Source organism: Gobio gobio (assembly GCF_949357685.1).
Source record: "Gobio gobio genome assembly, chromosome: 15".
In the NCBI taxonomy this organism is placed as follows: Eukaryota; Metazoa; Chordata; class Actinopteri; order Cypriniformes; family Gobionidae; genus Gobio; species Gobio gobio.
Genome location: NC_137108.1, coordinates 44,632,273 through 44,638,173, shown reverse-complemented (window position 1 = coordinate 44,638,173; position 5,901 = coordinate 44,632,273). Strand labels below are relative to the sequence as shown.

The following is a 5,901-nucleotide window of genomic DNA, read 5'->3' as shown; positions in this document are numbered from 1 at the left end:
TACAATGCTGCCATCTGTTGGTTTCAACATTGGACTCAACAAACACATGAGACCGAGTGGGTGTGTGAGTGTGAGTCTGTGTGTGTGTGATATAACTGGTTTGACCTACATTGTCAATAACATTGACATACATCCTAAATAAATAAACAAAATAAACATATTCTACTAAAGGATGTTTATTAATATATATTATCGTTTAGTATGTTCAATTAATTTATTAGCTATGTTTATTTTGTTATAAACCAGCTCCCAGTGTGGTGACAAATCTGTTTGAACTATTGAGCATTAATCTGTATCAGCTACTAGCATGATTGCAGGTATCCGATTAGCCGCCTGATTGCTTAAATTTATTACGCATTTGCACTTACTTATGTATTCAAAATCATATTTAAATGTAATTACGTGTTAATTTATTCACTGAATAGGCTATTATTAATATTATTTATTAACTAACAGTTAAACATATATAAGAATATCGTTTGTATGTATTTAATAATATCATTAACTGATAGTTAGTTGATGGAGAACCGATTTCGAGGGAGGACCCGATTCTTCATGACACCGGACAAACAATGACACTCAAATCCAATGTTACTCACCAATTGAGCAGAAACAACGCAGCCTCTGCGTCCGTTTTCAGGCCTGCTTCCCGTTTAGCTCTCTCCAGCACTGGAATGCTTTTCAAATATTACTAACACAGGTCCTAAAGCTCTAGCCTCATCATAACCCTTCTTGTTCCAGTGTATATCCTCTGACCTTTTCTTCTCTGTAATATCTCTCAGACATCTCTCTTTCTGCACTCTTTCTTCAGTTCAAAACTTCAAATCTCCCTCTTGCTCACTCTCTCCTCCCTCATCATGAGTGGACACGCCCCCTACTGCTGATTGGCTAGTGTGTTTTGGCGCTCGGATTAATTAACTAAAACCACAAAACATCCCCGAGCTCATCAAATTGATTGGAAATATGTTTGGTGTTGCTGTTTTCCCTTCTAAAATGATGTCATTAAGGAACTGTTTTTATTTAGATGGATTTTACGAAAGACTAACAGGATGGAAAGGGCTATTGAGGGCACAGTGGGTTTTGCCCACAGTATAAAATGATGAAAATTTTAAATAATACACACAGGAAAATTTTGTTTTTAAAGAGGAAGGAAAATGATTAAGTAACAGGTGCTGGTCATATAATTAGAATATCATCAAAAAGTTGATTTATTTCATTAATTCCATTCAAAAAGTCAAACTTGTATATTCTATTCATTCATTACACACAGACCGATATATTTCAAATGTTTATTTTAATTTTGATGATTATAACAACTTAGGAAAATACCAAAGTCAGTATCTCAGAAAATTAAAATATTACTTAAGACCAATACAAAGAAAGGATTTTTAGAAATCTTGGTCAACTGAAAAGTATGAACAATAAAGTATGAACATGTCCAGCACTCAATACTTAGTTGGGGCTCCTTTTGCCTGAATTACTGCAGCAATGCGGCGTGGCATGGAGTCGATCAGTCTGTGGCACTGCTCAGGTGTTATGAGAGCCCAGGTTGCTCTGATAGTGGCATTCAGCTCTTCTGCATTGTTGGGTCTGGCATATCGCATTTTCCTCTTCACAATACCCCATAGATTTTCAATGGGGTTAAGGTCAGGCGAGTTTGCTGGCCAATTAAGAACAGGGATACCATGGTCCTTAAACCAGGTACTGGTTGCTTTGTCACTGTGTGCAGGTGCCAAGTCCTGTTGGAAAATGAAATCTGCATCTCCATAAAGTTGGTCAGCAGCAGGAAGCATGAAGTGCTCTAAAACTTCCTTGTATACGGCTGCGTTGACCTTGGACCTCAGAAAACACAGTGGACCAACACCAGCAGATGACATGGCACCCCAAACCATCACTGACTTTACACTGGACCTCAAGCAACGTGGATTGTGTGCCTCTCCTCTCTTCCTCCAGACTCAGGGACCCTGAAGGAAATGCAAAATTTACTTTCATCAGAGAACATAACTTTGGACCACTCAGCAGCAGTCCTGTCCTTTTTGTCTTTAGCCCAGGCGAGACACTTCTGACGCTGTCTGTTGTTCAAGAGTGGCTTGACACAAGGAATGCGACAGCTGAACCCCATGTCTTGCATACATCTGTGCGTAGTGGTTCTTGAAGCACTGACTCCAGCTGCAGTCCACTCTTTGTGAATCTCCCCCACATTTTTGAATGGGTTTTGTTTCACAATCCTCTCCAGGGTGTGGTTATCCCCATTGCTTGTACACTTTTCTCTACCACATCTTTTTCTTCCCTTCGCCCCTCTATTAATGTGCTTGGACACAGAGCTCTGTGAACAGCCAGCCTCTTTTGCAATGACCTTTTGTGTCTTGCCCTCCTTGTGCAAGGTGTCAATGGTCGTCTTTTGGACAACTGTCAAGTCAGCAGTCTTCCCCATGATTGTGTAGCCTACAGAACTAGACTGAGAGACCATTTAAAGGCCTTTGCAGGTGTTTTGAGTTAATTAGCTGATTAGAGTGTGGCACCAGGTGTCTTCAATATTGAACCTTTTCACAATATTCTAATCTTCTGAGATAATTTGGGATTTTCCTTAGTTGTCAGTTATAATCATCAAAATTAAAAGAAATAAACATTTGAAATATATCAGTCTGTGTGTAATGAATTAATATAATATACAAGTTTCACTTTTTGAATGGAATTAGTGAAATAAATCAACTTTTTGATGATATTCTAATTATATGACCAGCACCTGTAAAGCTGTAGGCTACTTTTGGTGCTCTAGCGGTTAATAACATTGACCGTAAAAAAAAAAAACAGATGAACGACGCCCTTCACTATCTTCCATTGTAGAAAAGCGAAGCTGCCAAAGTACGAATATGGCGCTGACATCTTGCACTGATTTGGGACCTGAATCTGCGCAGTAGTGAGAGAGCAGGAAGTAGAGCCGCGATATCAAAACCCCGCCCACACTCCCGCAGGATCTGTTAGTATACAGTTTACTGCAGGACAACTCATTATGTTGGTGTGAAATAAACAGTTGTGGAAATGTAGCTCAATTTCCTCCGCAAAATCCCGAAAAAATGTCTGTTGGTGCCTCAGTGACAACTTCACTCAGAGAAGCCGTCAATCTCAGCTGTCAATCATAAACAGAAATGTTCTTCTGCAAGACGCATGCAGATTTCGAACACAGCATTGGTTAATAAACAAAACTGCATGTGTCTTGTGGAAGAACATCTCTGTTTATGTCTATGGCGAGCCAATCCGCAGCGGTGCCGACCCGAACCAGTCTAAAATAGTCTGAATATGAACACTTATTATAGATGTACCATAGTGATTCAGGGTAAGACAAAAACACGGTTTGGAAAATAGATTTATGATGTACCCGCTCATTATATACATTTTGTAAATTTTGAACAAAAAAGTTTCAGACTGCAGCTTTAATTAATATTCCTTATATTTCTTAAAGCTGCACTATGTAATTTTTCCGTCCACTAGAGGTCGCCTATTCAAAACAAAGGGGTAGTTTGATGACGCCACGTTTGAGCGCAGAATCTTGGGACATGTGGTCTTCACCTCACAGCTGGTGGAAAATAATCGGGATAGGACTCGGGCAGAAATCATGTTCATGGATGCGATTATTAACGTCACTGTAGTATGAAGCAGAGCAGGACCGAGTGTTGTGGAGCTGAGTAAGGCCGCTGGAGCGATTGTTAATAAGGCATAGTCACCGGCGCCACTTCCGCTTTTCCGGTCATGAGTATGAGGTAACGCAGCTCTGTTCATCATATTAGACACATCTGAGTGTGTTGAAAATGATGTTATGACGTTACTCTGTGTGTTCGCTCGGCGGCTGCTTTGACACTTGTTCACACTGCAGTGAGAGAAAAGTGTTTCTGCAAAATAAAACTGGAATGTAACCGAGGGTATCGCAGATGACGCCATCGACAGGCAAGTCCCTCACACGTCCCGGTTCCTTGGTTAAAATAGCAATTTTCTCACGATTTACAAATAGTTGGAAACATTTGGGATATTGTAAGTTCTCTACTGAACAAAATATATAACACTGGCCTAGTGGTTTTTGAATATTTTACTGAAAAAATGTTACACAGTGCACCTTTAATAAATGTATTGGAGTTTGTTTCAAATTTTAAATATTTTGACAAAATAATTTTTTTTTTGTTTACATTTTATCCAATATAAGCTAGGCCTATTACAGTATATCCTCCTGGGACCCAGAAAAAAAAGTGTTTTGAATTTAGTATTTTTTCATGTCATTACATTGTTTAGACTTTAGAGCATAAGAAACAAATGGGGGGAAAAAATCATTTTTGAAAAATTATATTTTATTCATATGTTATGGTATATCTTCTGTAGTTGACACCAGGACTCAGTTGTTTAAAAAAAAAAAAATGAAATTGCATGTATAGGCAAAATCAATTTTTAGGTTTCAGGATTTTTTTTTAAACAAACTTTGTTTAAAGATGATTCTGAACTATGTTATGAAAGATATAATGGAATGCATTGATATACCGTTTTTACTTTATGCAATGTGTGGGTAAAATGGCCATACTTGGGTTTTCCCATTCAATACAATGTATCTAATTAGCATATTAATGTGCTCTTGGTGCAACATGTAATGAAAATAGAAGTGTAATAATGGGAGGAATAATTGGCAACATTTTCATAATAATATCTAATATTTCATAGGAATATTGATATGTAATTTATTTCCCTATTCACCTATGTCTCCAAAATGCCTGATGATAAACATGATTTAAGTCCTGGCGTCCTCTACAGTGATCATTTATGAAATCAATGCCCTGTTTTGTAACAGAAAGTCATATTTTGATTAGAAACCCCATACCATTTTCCAGAGATGTTGATTTATAACAAACAATTTGAAAATGAATCCGATTTAAATTAGAATTACAAAATATGATCATATTTCCATAAGAGTGCTAAACATTAATGTCATCCGTTTTTAAAGACCAAGAAGAAGTTGTTGCCCTGGTGTAACCTTCAAACATTTGGTATCTCTGCCAAGCCCCGAATGTGCTCTTTACAGGACATCCAGACTGTGACATGTATGATGTCAGAGAAATTCACTCAAATATAATGTCCACTACAGTGGACAAAAGTCTATTCCTGGGTCCCAGGAGGACATAAACATGAAAATGTAGTGCATAGAAGGAATGATCCACAATATAATAATACCCAGAGAGACATGTCTATACACAATTCCCAATAAACTTCTTTATCTAATTAAAATAACTGGTATAAATAAGTCATGATTCCTCAGTGAGGTTTTTAGACCTAATGTCACAAACAGAACAGATTCAAGCTGATCTTTGTGGACAGTCTGTTCTTGCTTAACACTGGCTTGTTCTGACTTGACTGACTCTTCTTTCAAGAGGATGTAATGCTTAGTTCAACCATAAAAACCTATTTTAGTCTGCACGTCTCCTCTGGACACATTGTGAAAACACTGTGATGTATAAGAGACTTTCCTAAATATACTTTATATAAGAGATGTTCCTCAATATACAGGCACCTTATTTTAATATACCCATATACATCTCACAGAGACACAGAAAATAAGGGTTTTCCCCCTATCTGTCATCTTCAGGTGTCCTTCCAATGTCGAAATATGAGGGTGTGGTTATAGAAGGAAGGTAATTAGAAAGAACGGTTCCTTGTCTATTTGAGCACATTCAGAGCCATCAGCCACACAACCTGCTGATACAGGTAAGAAAATTCAGTGAACCAAACTTATTGTGTTGTGTTTATTATGAAGGACATAGATTACAGCTGTTTCATTACAATGATAGCGATGACATGGCTGATGTTACAGTTTATTCTGGTTTGTAGTTATCAAGGAACCATGTATTTTGTCTGTGTAATTGC

At 37.7% G+C, this 5,901-nt stretch overlaps 1 protein-coding gene across 1 annotated transcript in view; it reads left to right on the top strand.

Annotated features, from left to right (window-relative positions):
- Window positions 1-5,700: 5,700 nt before the first annotated feature.
- LOC307138170 (uncharacterized protein) overlaps window positions 5,701-5,901 on the top strand; it is a 6,859-nt gene continuing 6,658 nt past the window's right edge. Inside the window, exon 1 of the mRNA XM_079836337.1 lies at window positions 5,701-5,742. The gene's annotated coding sequence lies outside the window, so the exon portion shown is untranslated. The remainder of the gene's footprint in view (window positions 5,743-5,901) is intronic.